General features: G+C 44.2%; 1 long non-coding RNA gene across 2 annotated transcripts in view; it reads left to right on the forward strand.

Annotated features, from left to right (window-relative positions):
- Positions 1-15,827, forward strand: part of LOC150007945 (uncharacterized) — a 49,397-nt gene that overhangs the window by 22,581 nt on the left and 10,989 nt on the right. The window lies entirely within an intron of this gene.

The following is a 15,827-nucleotide window of genomic DNA, read 5'->3' on the forward strand; positions in this document are numbered from 1 at the left end:
ATGAGACTTGATCAGAGCACTGTCTTGTCTCCTCTCCTTGTGTCTCTTGTCCCTTCTTCATCCTCACTCCCCCTCTAGGGTCCTCGTTGCTCGACCTGCGGGACGGGTCATGAAGGGGACCGATATTTTCTACAACTAACTGAATGAGTTGTAGACGTAAAGAGCATTGGTTAAAAGTAACTACATAGTAAACATGAAAGATAATATAAATGTATGCTTCTTTGTGTTCACTATCTGATTTTTTATTGAGGTATAATTGATATATAACATTATATTAATTTCAAGTATACAGCATAATGAGTTGATATTTGTATATGCCCTATCTGATTGAAAATTGCATTGTATAAAAATAGCACAAAGAGGGTGAGATATGGAGTTATAATAGAGCAGTGTTGCTATTGATCTCAACTATTGTCTTAGGTTAAAGGCTAATTATAATCTCCAGGGCAAGTAGTTAAGAAAAAATTTCAAAAGAATACAGGAAAAGAAAGAACAGGGAATTGAAAACAGGAGCAAATGGTTTAATGTGTATAAGGCCTGTGAGATACAAAAGATGAGGGGAGTGGAATTGGCCAAGGAGAAACTTTAGATCACTATGCAGATTTGGATACCAGGTTCTAAAGTGAAACTCCAAAGCAGAAATAAACAAAGGTTTAATGAATTATCTACAAAATGTTAAGTCATGTAATCCTTTAAGTGCTGCAGTTCGTATTTATAAAAGATCATTTTATTTGACACTAATATGTAGATTAGATTTCTCACTTTGCAATAATCCCAAATTTACAGAATGGTTGCCCAGAGATCATAGTCTATCACAAATAAATAATTTACATGTAACTAAATAATTTTTGTTTTTGTTCTACCTTTTTATTAAGTTAAAATACACATAGAGTGAAAATGTGTAAAGGACAATAATCTTAAGTCTCCGGCTTGATGAATTTTTTTCATATGTCTTAGCCAAATAATTTCAAAATTAAAAAATTTAATATTCTCACATATTTTCAGCAATAATTGAATTATCTATACTTTAAAAAATTTGATATGGTGTATGTGTGGGGTTTTCAAATGAGTAAGACACCCTATGTATGCTAAAGGATTTAAAAACAGCTCTTATGCTTTAAGATGTTTAGGTTACTATGCCCTGTCACTACCATTTTAATTATATGTTAATAATATGCTTTTTAAAAAGTCGTAGAGCCAGTATCCCACCATAGTAATCTGTTTCCTGAAATAGCATATTTCTCAACACATGTTCCAATCAAATGTGTCAATTTTTGCACTGCTGGAATCTCTTCAGTTGGTTTGTAACTGGACTCAGAACTGAGCCTTGGGGAGAGGCTCCTGAGAGTGGCTGCAGGAAATGCTTTCAGAAGCATCCCTGTACCTACCCCAAGTGTGTGGGAAGGTCATTGTTAGGTTCAGCAGAGTGAAAGGAGAAATGTCAGGAGAACAGGGAATGTTTAAAAGATTTATTTGGCCAGTTGCAAACAGGCGGACTGAGACCAAAAAGATGTCAGCCTTGAACAGCAACAAGGCAGGAGTTTTAAGGGGAAAAGGGGAGTGGGAGTTGGCAGGACCCCTGCAGATGGTCTGATGGGGGGAGTTTATAAGGAGCAGGAGTTGATTTTGAGAACAGAGAAGTTGCTCAATTCCTGTCTGCAGATAAAGATACCTTTGAAGATAGGCAGTCACTGGCACCAGCAACTACTGTGGGTGCAGGGGATTTAGGGGGACTAGCTAAAATTTGAATTGAATTCCTGGAACCCAGCTCTTACACCTCAGATTCCTGCTTTTTTTTTTTTTTTTTATTGTTTCTGGGAGTTGGGTTGAAGGTCTGTTTTCTAAAACTTCTTCAGGCTGAGATTAGAATGTAGAGCTGTCCCTATATTTCTTTTTTTTTTAAGTATATTTTATTGATTATATTGTTACAGTAGCCCCAATTTTTCCCCCTTTCTCCGTCCTCCTGATACCCCCTTTCTCTCCAGCAATCCCACCCCCCCTTAGTTCATGTCCATGGGTCATACATATAAATTCTTTGGCTTCACCCTTTCCTATATTATACTTTTAAAAAAAATATGCTTTATTGATTATGCTGTTACAGTTCTCCCAATTTCTTTTCCCTTTGTTCCCCTCCTCCCAGTGAGCCCCCTCCCTCCAATTGCCCCCCAGTTAGTCCATGCCCATTGGTTGTGCATATAGTTCTTCTCAACATCTTCCTGTCTACTCCACTCCCTCCTACTATGCTTCTTAATTCCTGTACCATCTCCCTCCCTTTCCCCCTTCCCTCTCCCCGCTGACCTCCCCCCATAATTTTCCCCATGCCTATAATTCTTTTCCCACTCTCATTGCCTACTTAGTTTGCCTTTGTTTCGGTTCTCTAGCTTCTGTTGTTGGTTTTTGTGATACAGTTTTCATTTTAATGTTCATAGTTTTGATCCTCCTTCTCCTAAATAAGTCCCTTTAACATTTCATGTAACAGTGGTTTGGATCTGATGAACTCCTTCAGTTTCACTTTGTTCTGGAAGCACTTTTTCTGCCCTTCTATTCTGAATGACAGCTTCACTGGAAAGAGTAATCATGGTTGTAGGTTTTTGCTTTTCATTACTTTGAATATTTCTTGCCAGTCCCTTCTTGCCTGCAGAGTTTCTTTTGAGAAATCAGCTGAGAGTCTTATTGGGACCGCTTTGTATGTAATTCTCTTCTTCTCTCTTGCTGCTTTTAAGATTCTCTCTTTATCCTTAATCTTTGACATTTTGATTATAATGTGTCTTGGTGTGGTTCTCCCTGGGTCCAGTTTTTTTGAAACTTTGTGCTTCCTGGATCTTTAATTCTATTTCCTTCCCCAGGTTAGGAAAGCTCTGCTTCGTTATTTTTTCACAAAAATTTTCAATTTCTAGTTCTTCTTCACTTTCTGGCAACCTTATGATTTGGATGTTGGCCTGCTTATAGCTGTCCCATAGGTTCTTGAGTCTCTCCTCATTTTCCTCACTTTTGATTTCCTCTTTCTGCACTGGTTGACTGTTTGTTCCTTCCCTATGTTCTGATTTGTTGACTTGATCCCTGGTTTTCTTTCCCTCCCCACTAGTTTCATTTGTGTTTTCGTTCATTTCAGCAGGACTAGCCTTCATTCCTTCCCCATCTTGTTTAAGATCTGCTGTCAGGTCTATAAGCATTGGTATAACCAAAGCTCTGAACTGAGCCTCAGAAAGACTTCCTATCATAAGATTAAATATTTTCTGTGTGGTCAGTTGCATCACTGGAATCTCTACCATGATCTGTGCCATCCTGACAGTTTTGTGTTTACCTTTGCTTCCTGGGCGGGGCTGTCACACCTCCTACGTTATAGGCAGGGGAGCCCTGTGCACTTGTCACAGCCAGGCCACCCTTCTCACCACGCTGTGGCGTTTTCTGTGGGGGTGGGGGTCCAAGCTGGATTCCTACTGTTCACTCTCCGCTGAGAGACTGGGAGCCTCCTCCTCCATTTCCACCCACTCCAGGCCTCCTACTCCAAGGAAATGGGGGTCTGCCTTCCCCGGCATTGGAATATCAAGCCAACGGGTCTGGTCTGAAGCCAGGGGCGCTCCCCAGGCGCTTCTTGACTCCCCTTAAATACAGGTGTCTGTGCCTACCGCTGTCCCGGTGCCATCGCCACTGCTGCCACCACTAGCACAGCTTGACCTCTCTGCCCTGGCTTCGCCCCTCCTACCCATCCGGTCAAGCACCACTTCTTTATAACTTCATATGTTGGACTTCCATTTATTTTCTGGAACTTCTGGTTATTGCTGGTTTTGCGGTAGTTGTATTCCTTCTTAGTTGTGGAGGGAGATGGAGCGTGTCAGTCTAGGTCTCCATCTTGACTGGAAGTCTCCTGTGTGTGTTTGCCTCTGTGTCTTAGGTTCAGCTGTTGTTCCTGTTACATTGTAAGGGGTAGAGCCTTAGGGATTTGTCAGTACAGGGCAACCTGTTTCACCACATTGTTGCACTGTATGTGGGGGAGGGGTCTGAGAGGGAACAGTGCTACTTGACCAGCATTCGCCTCTTTTCCAGGCACTTCTCCCACTTCCGTGTGGGACTGGTGTCTATCTACCTGTTGCCCTGGCTGTTGTTCCCAGAGTTGATTGATCTGCGGACATTCTAGGACTGTGGGGGCCCTTTAAACAAGCAGACTCTGGTGAGAGACTGGCAGTTCCTTCCTCTGCCCCAACCCCCACTGGTTTGCACAGTTGAAAGCAATGAGGCTTGATTTTCCCTGGTGCTGGGACCCTGAGCTGTGCAGTCTGGTGAGGAGCTGGGAACGCTCCCCAGGTGTCCCTCCTGACTTTTTAAAATGGGTAACTGTGCTTTCCGCCGGCCTGCTGCTCTTGCTGCTGCTGCCACCACCACACCATGTCCTTTCTGCCCTGGCTCCACCCCTGCTACATGTCTGGACGAGTATTTCTTCTTTATATCTTTGTTTGCTGGATTTCCATGCACTTTGATTTTCTGGAACTTCTGGTTGTTTCTAGTTTTGAGGTAGTTGTATTGTTGTGGACTAAGTGTGAGAACTAAATGGTCAGAGACAACCAAATTAGAATTTAAAGAGCCTTTATTAGCTGACTAGCGATTACCTACTCTTACGCTACGCAGGGATTCAAGTGAGTAGCCCCGAGCCTTAGTACAAAGCTGCTTATATAGCAAAAACCTATATCCTGGGTTGCTAGCTGGGGTAGTAGCACAACACAACCATTGTGAAGCAGGGGTGGGGCTAATGGAATCTACGCTTGGCTAATACGTGCAACCGCAAAGCTAACATTCTGCACTTCTTTGTGGCAACTGTTACTATGGGAGTTTGCCTGATACATGCAAATAACATTCCGTACCTGCTTGGGGGCAACTGTCACCTTGGGGGTTTTCGCAAAAAATTTTTACTGTAGTTCAAGCTCCATCACAGTATTCCTCCTTAGTTATGGAGGGAGGTGCAGCATGTCTGTCTACGCCTCCATCTTGGCCGGAAGTCTAATAATATCTTCTCCTGTAAGGAATTCATCGATGCACAGAGGGGAATATAAGGGATCAGGCTCATTGTGCATGTGGCAGGACTCTGAAAAAGCATGTTGCAGAAAGTAAACGGGAAGATATTGTTCTTTGGGAGCAACAGAGCAATTTGATCACTTTCAGAAAGATTTGCGATGTTGGTAATGTTGAAGAGTTAACCAGTTTCCCTCCCTATTCCAAGAATTCAGTACTGGTTTGTGAGCTATTATAAGGAAATATTTTTTTGGAATAGATTTTTGAGGTTTTATGGACTATGCCACCCCAAATTCAAAAATAGGTGTTATAATATTCATATTCTGGGGTTACTGGTGTCCAGGTGAGTGTAGGGGGGTTAAAATTGCAGTAGGAGGTATCTAAATGGCCTAAATATATGGATCAGCTATCAGAAAAGTAATGCCAGAAACAAATGAAGGCTTTATCTGTTAGGCAGGTAACCTTTCCTATTGGCTCTGAAGGGCCGGCATAGCCTTGAACTTGTAAGTAATCAACCCCTAATGGCATAATTATGTGTCCTGGATAAGTCTGATTACTTAAGGTTATGCAGAATTCATGGAGTTTAGGTGTTGTTATTAAAGTTTTAAGACTTACAGGAAAAACCTGAAGAGCTGTTGATGTGGCTTACATAGTGTTGGGACATATCCAGCAGTCAGTCTGGTTTGTTATTTGTGCTATGGACTGAATGGTAGGCATCAGGGGGTGCCAGGAGAGGACAGGAGTTATTGAGTCAAGAAGGAGAAGAAGGAAAAATTGAAACGTAGTGGAGAGACTTAAGATAATTCTAGCCACTGAGTAAGCTGTTCCCAGATATAGTCTATGAATTCTCCCTGGAATAATGCATCCCACAGGAAGGTTAGGAAGTCTTCCTCTCTTGTGATAGGAAAAGGGAGCTGAGCAAGGACGTCCAGGATAAGAGAGTAGAGGCTTTGGGGAGTTATCCGTGGTCTAGGAGAAGTCAGTGGCAAGGGTGAGGGAAAGGGGGAATTCATAGATTTAAAGAATGTGAAAATCTCCCCGAAATTGCAGGACCATGATAGTAACAGTGGTAAGGCCAAAGGCAAAGAAAAGGCAGTGAAGAAGTAAGGGGTGCATCTGTACTTAGCTGGTCTTATCTTCTTCTTCTTGTATTCTTGTAAGCTGAAGACGGGTCAGTGAGATGGGCTGGGAATGGAAATGAGGTAGACCCGCCTTTGGCACAGTGGCTCCAGTAGGAGCGGAGGTTTCTTGAGTCTGGAAGAGGGAACCTACTGAGGCAGCCCCCGAAGCTTGGCTGCTGTTGGGGTGGTTAGTATGACCTGGTAAGGTCCCTCTCAACCTGGGTTTAGAATTTCATGCTTATCTGTAGAGATTTTAAGAAATACGTAATCTCCCAGTTCTAAGGGGGCAGGGTTAGGAATTTCTGTTGTAGGTTTGGGGAGGACTTTGTCAGCGTGCCCTAGTAGTAGTTGTCTAGTGAGTGCTAGGGTCGGAACATAATCACCTGGAGAGATCTGAGCGGTTGGGAAGCTTTTGAGTTCAAAGGAGCTGAGAAACATAGGCACCCTTGGGGTAGCACAAATTCTCGCTAGTGCTTGAAGGAGCAGAGAGACCCAGTTTTCTCTTAACTCTAGGGAGAACTTGGTAAGTTGTCTTTTAAGGATGGCGTTGGCCTTTTCTACTTTTCCTGAAGATTGAGGTCAGTAAGGAACGTGAAACTTTTATTGAAGGAATTGGCTAGTTCCTGGGTTATCTGGAAGATAAATGCAGGACCGTATAGGACTGAAGGGCCGTGGGGATCCTGAAGCATGGTATGATGAAATGCAATAAGACTCAAGATACTTCTGATACTTTTTCTGTGGTAGTGGGGAAAGCCTCTATCCAACCAGAGAGTGTGTCAACCAGAGTTAGAAGAGATTTATGCTTTTTGACAGGGGGTTTGTGGGTGAAGTCAATCTGCCAGCATTTTTTTTTTTTTTTGGTCAGTATTCCTTTTTTTAATTGTTGTTCTATTACAGTTGTTCCATTTTTCCCCATTGCAATCTGTCCTGGGATATGCCCTCTGGCCTGATGAGTTGGAAATGAGGGTGGAGGCTTAATTGCCCCTTGGAAGGATGTTTGGCTGTCAATGGTGCACTGGTGACTAATATTCTGGAGTATGAAGTGTCGCGGATCTCCAACCAGCGGGGTCCACGGCGTTGTGGATGAAATGAATAAATGCACATGGACTGCAAGAATCCTGTGGAGAAGCGGGGACAAAACTGGCCACTTTCTAAAGGAGAGAGTGCTTTGCCCTTGCCTGAACAGGCTTTTATTAACTCTTTAAATGGATTACATCTAAGAAAGTTATAAATCATTGTGCCATTTATTGCCTTATATGATTATTACTTTTATATAACAGAGAAAAGAATGTTATACCTGCATGGATGATAGGGACAACTGATCTAGCCATATCCTGTCCTTGAAAAGCAGCTCAGAATAGACCCTGAGAAACTGCTTCAAGGTTACACGCTGAACATCTGTTGTTCTCAGCCGAGGGTGAGGGAGTCCTTTAGCAGAAAGCAGGCTTTCAAGCTATTATAGAAATGCAGGCCTGAGCAAACACACACAGGAGACTTCTGGCCAAGATGGAGGCTTAGACTGACATGCTCCATCTCCCTCCACAACTAAGAAGGACTACAACTACCGCAGAACCAGAAATAACCTGAAGTTCCAGAAAATAAATGGAAGTCCATTGTATGAAGTTATAAACAAGGGGTGCTTGTCCGGACAGGCTGATGCCACTTGCAGTGGAGTGCTGTGTGTGAGAAATTTGGCTCCTACGAAGAATGACTCAGCACAGGGATCCCAGTGGCTGCTTCCTCAGTTTTCTCCCTAGAGCCACCAGCCCTAGATTTCTTCGTACATCTTTAGTCCACTCTGCTCTCCCTCTGCTGGAACCCAGGATCTCATCTTTTGATACAAGAACGTCAAGTTTCACGTCAGGCCAGCATATATGGAGGTGATTAAACATGAAAGGCCAGAATCTGGATTATTTTCAGGCTATCCGGACAGCTATTTCAACTGGAACAAGTGACCTTTGGAACAGACTAGAACATGGCAAGCTGGCCAGACAGCGGGGTGGGAGCTTTCACCTGGGAAGGGCCCCAGCATATTCTTATAAAATGTCATTTGAAGTAAGAGGACAATAAAAAGTGAAGGACAAGTAAAGGAACTTAAAAATATTCAAAACCAAGGTAAAATTGTGTCTACAATGAGATTCAAGGAAAGACACAGTTTGAGCCTTTAGCTATCATCCTTCAATATACACACTCAACATTTGTTAATTGAGCTCTTTGTCAGAGCTTAGACATGAGATCGTTAGATTGTTAGATCAGCATTGGTAATCGGGTGGGGGGGGGGGCTTTAGAAGTTAGAAAGCCTCTTTCAGCCCAGATTGCTGCATGTGAATGCAGAACATAATATGCATAATGGGAGTTTTTCTAAATGTCAACCCATTTATGCCATGCTAGTGTTAAAGCCCAGTATTAGGGCTATCAATTCAGCCCACTGGGAAGATGTTCCAGGGGGCAAGGGGTTGGACTCCACTGTGTGAGGGCGGGGCACAATAGCATATCCTGCCTTCTCTCTCCCCTGGGGGGTAAATGAACTGCCATCAATAAACCAGACATCTTTGGGGTCTAGTAAAGGTGTCTCAGAGATATGTGGAAATGGAGATAGGAGATTGGAGAGGACCTCTGAACAGGAATGTAGGTCTTGCGTGGATCCAGGCAAGGGAAGGAGGGTTGCTGGATTGAGATTGTTATAGGAGGAGCGTATAAGAGTGTAAGAAAGGTTTGTTGGAGTCTGGAAGGGTGTAGGAGTCTATCGGCTTGATTGGACAACAGGTCAGAGATGGCATATGGAGAAGAAACTGTTAGAGGCTGGGAACAGGTATGCTTTGGGGCTTCAACTATTTCTTTTCCTAATGGTGTTAATTGGAATCCTAAATATGTGACTGAGGTTTGGGAAATTTGAGCTTTTGGGGGCAATACTTGATATTCTAGCCAGGCTAGATGGTTTAGAAGAGTGGCTGTTTGTCTCTTGAGAGTCAGAGGAAGATGGGCTACATAGTAGAAGGTCAGCTACATATTGTAGAAGGGTGGAAGGGGAGAGGTCAGTCTAATGGAGATCACGAGCTACTGCCTGACCTAATATGTGAGGGCTGCTTCAAAACCCCTGAGGAAGTACTGAGTCAGTTGCTGAGAGGTTTGTGTTTCAGGGTCAGTCCATGTAAAACTGAGTAGATCCTGGGAATCAGGATGTAGAGGGGTAGTGAAAAAGGTGTCTTTCAGGTCTAAGACAGAATAGTGAGTGGTATTAGGTGGAATAAGAGATAGAATTGTGTATAGATTAGGGACTACAGGATGCAGGGGGACTACAGTTTGCTTGATTATGTGTAAATCTTGGACCAGATGTTAAATCCTGTTTGGCTTACAGACAGGTAAGATGGGAGTTTTATAAGGGGAGTTAGCAGGTCTTAAGAGACCTACCTGTAATAAGTGAGTGATGGTAGGTTTAAGACCATGTAAAGCCTTGGGGGGTATTTGATATTGGGGAGGAGCAGGGAATTGAGTAGGGTCTTTAAGTCTGATAATAACCTGTCACGGTGGGTACCAACAGTGGGGATGTCAGTGCCCCATACTTCTGGGTTAACAGACTGGGAGGAAATAATGGAGGGAAGGGAGTGGGGAATGATGGGTGATTGAGACAGAGTGAGGAGAAAAATGTCATGTGAGCCTTGAGGAGAGGGAAAGAGTATCTGGGCTTTCAGCTTCACTAGAATATCTCATCCAAGTATGGGCGTTGGACAGCGAGGGAGGACTAGAAATGAGTGTGCAAAAACATTATTCTAAGGAGCATGGAAGGAGAGGAGTCGTGGACGGTTGTGAGACTATGCCGTCAACTCCAAGAATCGAGATTGAGAGCTGGTAAGTGGCCCAGCGTATTCAGGAAGAGCAGAGTAAGTGGTCCCTGTATCATTAAGAAGAGATATGGCCTTACCTGCTACTAAGAGTTACCTGATTTTCCATCCTGGAGATAGGCATGGGGCCTGTATGGTCCCTGGGCACCTTCAGTCCTCTGTGGCAGGTTCCAGAAGTTCAGGGAGGTTGAAGCCCAAGGCTTGGGCTGATTGGGTCACTGATGTCCCCTGGCCTTGAGGGGTCCAGGGGCAGTCGGACTTTCAATGCTCCATTTGTTTACACCGCAAGCGGGGCATTGTGGGAGGTCGAGGATTTGGGCACTGCTTAGCCCAATGTCCGGGCTTGCTGCATTTAAAGCAGTCTCCTGGAGGGGTCTGACTTTTACCTCTTGATGGGTTAGGTTTGCAAGACTCTTTTAGAGCAGAAGCCAGTAATTAAATTTCTGCGGAGACATCTGAGGGGAGTATCTCGCGGAGGCTTAGACAGATCACTCCCTACGATTAATAGGCAGTTGGGGTGTCAGGAGATCCTCTCCCAGCCAAAGGAGACTTATCCCACTTGAGAGATCCTTAGCTGGTGTCAGACAGGGCTTTGGGAAGCAGAGGAGGGAGGCATCCCACCGCCCTCAGTTCCCAAGGGCCCATGACCAGGCCGCAACTCTCACCCAGTGCTGGGATTTTCAGATGGGGGCCGTCCTGAGACAGCCAAATGGAGTGGAAGGGAAAGAGGGTGCAAACTCCTTACCTGGTAACTTTCTCCGGTGTTGACGCAGGGGTCAGGCAAAGCAAGGCAGGCGCTGGCTCCGCTGCTCCTTCTCACTCCCCCGGGTTTTGGCACCGAAATATTAGGTTCGGTAGAGTGACGGTGTTAGAAATAGTAAAAACCGAAACCAAGGAAGCTGAGATGCAAGATTTATTAAGGGGAACCTGCCGGGCTGTCTCACAGGAGAGAACAGCAGCTGGTGTACAGGCCGACAAGGTTTTAAAGGGAGGGATAGAGGATGACTGGAACACGGTATTGGGGCGTCTAGTGATTGGTTTGGCCTGGGGGTAACGGCAGGAACAATGGGTTGAGTCTGGGGGTAACGGCGTGAACGATGGTGGGAACAAGGAGGCACTTGGTGTTCTGTTGGGTATGTTGTTTGGGAGAAGGTACTTGGTGATTTATTGGGCATGTTGCTGGGGAGAAGAATAGAATAAGGGAGTAAAAAATTTTCTACCTCCTACTGGTGTTTTGCAAGATTTGAAGAACTTTTCACTGGACTGCTCAATAGTCATTGTTTGTGGTTTTTACTTCCTGCTAATCAACTTATTGGGTGGGGGGGTTTGAGGCTCTTACTGAACCTAAGAGACGGGAGAAATGACAGGAGATCCTGAAGTGAGTTTAAGAGATTTATTTGGTCAGTTGCAAACAGGTGGGTTGAGACCAAAAAGATGTCAGCCCTGAACAGCAACAAGGCAGGAGTTTTAAGGGGAGAAGGGGAGTGGGAGTTGGCAGGACCCCTGCAGATGGTCTGATGGGGGGAGTTGATTAGGAGCAGGAGTTGATTCTGAGAACAGAGAAGTTGTTAAATTCCTGTCTGCAGATAAAGATAAACTTTGAAGGACACAGGGAGTCACTGGCGCCACCAGTTACTGCAGGGACAGCAGATTTATTGGGGGCTAGCTAAAATTTGACCTGAATTCCTGAAACCCAGGCCTTATGTCTAAGAGTGAGGAAATGAAGTGGGGGCTACACTCTGCCAGTCCAGGCCTGGTCTTTGGGTTGGGGGGAATGTAATTCCTTAGATTCTTTGTGCAAAGTCTCTGAGGAGCAAAGCCCAGCTTAGATCCATGAGGCATGGGTGGGGCCTGTGGAGGAGGCTTAAGTCACTCAAACCCCAGTGGCACCAACAGATAGCTCCCACAAGTCAGAGCAGGTCACCACCAACACCTCTCTAGCAACATTTCCAACCTGCACCTCATCCGTGATGTCCTCACTTTTCAATCTTGAACCTCCACAGTCACAGACACACAGGTATCCCCAGAGCACATGTGTACCCTCTCACGTCACATTGTCACCCACACGCTGTCTCCATACACTCTGCCCCCACCATACATGAAAGTTGCAATTTCTCCACTGTCCTTCCTGACACGGTTCCTTCTGTCTTTCTGATGATCACCATCTAGTGAGTGTAAAGTGGTGTCTCTGTGGTTTTGATTTCCATTTCCCTGAGGGCTAACAATATGAGCATCTTTTCATGTGCTTATTGGCCATTTGTCATTTTTGAAGAAATGTCTATTTTTAATTGGGTTTTCATTATGTTATTAAGCATTTCTTGCTTCTGGATACCCATCCGGTGTCAGAGATATTAGTGGAAAATATTTTCTTTCTGGAGGTGGTCTTTTTCACTTTCTCGATGGTGTTCTTTCAAACACAAACATTGTACATTTTGAAGAAGTCAAATTAACTCGCTTTTTCTTTTGGCATTTGTGCTATTGGGTGTATTGAAGAAGGTTTTGCCGAACAAGGTCACAAAGATTAACTCCTACGTTTTCTTTTAATTCTTTCATAGTTTTATATCCCATACATATATGTATGTATTATCTACTCTGAGTTAATTTTGAGTATGGTGTGAAGGATGGCATATTCTGCCATCCTAAAATATGCTGTCTTGACATGATTATTTGACATGATTATGTTGAGCCGTAGGCACAGGAAAAACAGTGGAAGCAGGGAGGTGCTTTCTCGGAACGCCCTGTATCTGCCTAAACAAAGATCCTCCACAAGGAGCTCAAATGCCACCAACCCCACCCCAGACCCCACCCCAGGGGAGACTGACTCCTCACAGGAGAGAAGAGCCAGTGAACTCCACGTTGTTTGTCACAAGCTCTCTTTCCCCAAGCTATTTTCCTAAGGGACCATTCATTTTTCCTAAAAATCACTTCCACTGCCCCGAGAGTCCTACAGCCCCCTTTCCTTATTAAGATATTTCATCCTAAATTCTAAGCTCCCTCAGAGTTACTCATTTTCCCTGAGTATCTCCTGTCTGTACAAGAGGTGTGCGTGCTAATAAACGTCTGCTTGTGTTTCTCTTGTTAATCTATATTTTAATCACAGGGTTCTCAGCCAGGAACTCAACAGGCCAGAAAGAAAAATATTTTTCCTCCCATTATAGGTGTAAGGAGTGTTGCACTTCACTCTTTTATATATGCTCTTCTGGATTTCTGAGTCAGTTCTATTGATTCATTTCTCTCTTGATTATGGGTCACATTTCTTTCTTTTAGCATGTCCAGACATTTTTCTTTGGACATTTGAACCTTGTGATTTTGTACGTTCTAAACTGTCTGTGGCCCCTCAGCAGCAGGCTCAGTCAGGTAGCAAGAAAGAAGCTGGGTGAATCATGACCCCCAGGTGTCCATGGAGGCCCAGCCTCCTTTAATTCCTCACCACTGACACCTGGTCCCTAAAGCTGGTCTCTGCCTTCCTCCCGCTCCCCAAGCCCCTCGGCTACTGGGAATGCAGCCTAATCCCAGCCTCTGTGGCTGGGGCAGTTTTGTCCTCAGTCACCTTGCAGCAGGGGTTAAGCCAGACCCCTGTGCCTGCAGCTCTGTGGGTGGGATCCCTTCCTTGTGACAGATCATCTGCACCCACCATGCTACTGTCCCGCCCACCTCTAGGTTATACATTCCTGTGTTCCTGCTGCCACCACACCACCCACAGGGGCCCTTTCTGGGCAGTGGCTCTTGTCTGACTCAGTCACATTTACTAATCACACTTGGGCACTATTATTTGGTAACTTACTTTTCACTTAAGGCCCCCTTTTAAAAAAAAGTTTAATACAAATTATTGTAGTTAATTGACTTTTAATTATATTTTATTGGTCATGCTATTACAGTTGTACTAATTTTCCCCCTTTGCCTTCCTCCACCAACCACCCCACTCCCTCAGGCAATCCCCACACCACTGTTCATGTCCATGGGTCATGCATATAGTTTGTTGGCTGCTCCATTTCCTACACTGTACTTTACATCCCCATGGCTGTTCTGTAACTACCTGTTTGTACTTCTTAATCCTCTCACCTCTACCCATTCTCCCCCACCCCTCTCCTATATGGCAGCCATCAAAATGTTCTCTGTATCCACTATTCTGTCTCTGTTCTTGTTTGCTTAGTTTGTTTTTAAGATTCAATTGTTGATAGATATATATTTTTGCCATTTTATTGTTCATAGTTGGACCTTTTTTTCTTAAATAAGTCCCTTTAATATTTCACATAATAGTGATTTGGTGATGATAAACTCTAGTTTTTTCTTGTCTTGGAAGCTCTTTATCTTCCCTTTGAATCTAAATGATAGCTTTGTTGGCTACAGTAATCTTGGCTGCAGGGCCCCATTTTTCATGACTTAGAATATTTCATGCTAACCCCTCCTAGCTGGCAAAGTTTCGGATTCTTTTTTCTTCTTGTTGTTCTTATTGGTTGTTTTTTGCTTTCTTGTGTTCCAAATCAATGACTTGATTCTTGGCTTCATCCACTCTACTGTTGTTTCCCTGTAAATAGTTCTTTATTTCAGTTAGTGTATCCTTCCTTTCTGCCTGGATCTTTTATGCTGCTGAGGTCCTCACCATGTTCCTTGAACATCCTTAAACTAGTGTTTTGAACTCTGCATCTGATAGATTGCTTATCTCCATTTTGTTTTGTTCTTTTTCTGGAGTTTTGATCTGTTCTTTCTATTGGGCCGTGTTTTTGCCTCCTCGTTTAAGCAGCCTCCCTGTGTTTATTTCTATGTATTAGGTAGAGCTGCTTTGACTCTGTATCTTGGTAGTGTGCCTTAATGTAGTAGGTGTCCTGCAGGGTCCAGTGGCACAGCCTCCCTATCACCCAAGCTGGGTACTCAAGGTGGGCCCTTTGTGTGGACTGAGTACACCCTCCTTTCGTAGTTGGGCTTTGGTTGCTGTTGGCAGGTCAATATGAGGGATTTATCCAGGCCAGTCAGCTGCAAGGACTGGCTGTGACCACTAACCACCTATCTCCACCCTCCATGAGGATCAGCTGTTGCAAGGGCAGGGTGGTGGTGCTCTGACATGGTCTGTAGCTGTCCACTGGGGGTGCTGGCACTGAGGTTTCCCCGGTGCTGCAGGCCAAGGTCACTCCCCACTTGTGCTTTGCACAGGCCCACCCTGCCTGAGCTATAAGCAATCTGAGATGGCTGCTCCTTGTGCTGGTCATGGAGATTTCCAGATAATGCCAAGCTATGAATCTAGGCTGGCTGCTGCTAGTGGCAGGCTTGGGGCTCGCTGAGGCCAGCTGTTGCTTGTTTGACAATATTTAGGAATTTGTGAATCATGAGCCAAGACCATATGGAGATCCCCAGTTTATGGACCCACCCAACCTGCTCAACATTAAAATGTACAGATCTTAAATGGTCAGTTTGATATATTTTCAAAAAGAAAACCTACCTGCACAATTGCCTGTTGTATCAAGTTATGGATCACACCCAGTGTATCCACTGTTCTAACTTCTATAACCAAAGACCAGTTTTGTCTGTGTTTGAAATTGATATAATGGAACCCACCATAGAGTATACGTTCTTTTGTGTATCACATTTTCTCTCAACATCTTATATCCAAGAGTCATCCATGTTTTGCATTGCAGTTTATTATTTATTGATTTCTACATAGTGTTCCATTCATAATTATATCACACTTTATCCTTTCTATTATCGCAGACACCAAGGGACATGATACTATGTTAATAAATAAATTCATCACATGTCACTTCCACCAGTGGCCTGCACTTTTGTGTCATGGCATCTAATCAGTCAGCACAGTTGACTTGGGGTGTCTGCACAGCAATAACTTATCCATACATGAATATTG

The sequence above is a fragment of the Furipterus horrens genome, unplaced genomic scaffold (genome assembly GCF_987537825.1).
Source record: "Furipterus horrens unplaced genomic scaffold, mFurHor1.1.pri manual_scaffold_6, whole genome shotgun sequence".
Taxonomy (NCBI): domain Eukaryota; kingdom Metazoa; phylum Chordata; class Mammalia; order Chiroptera; family Furipteridae; genus Furipterus; species Furipterus horrens.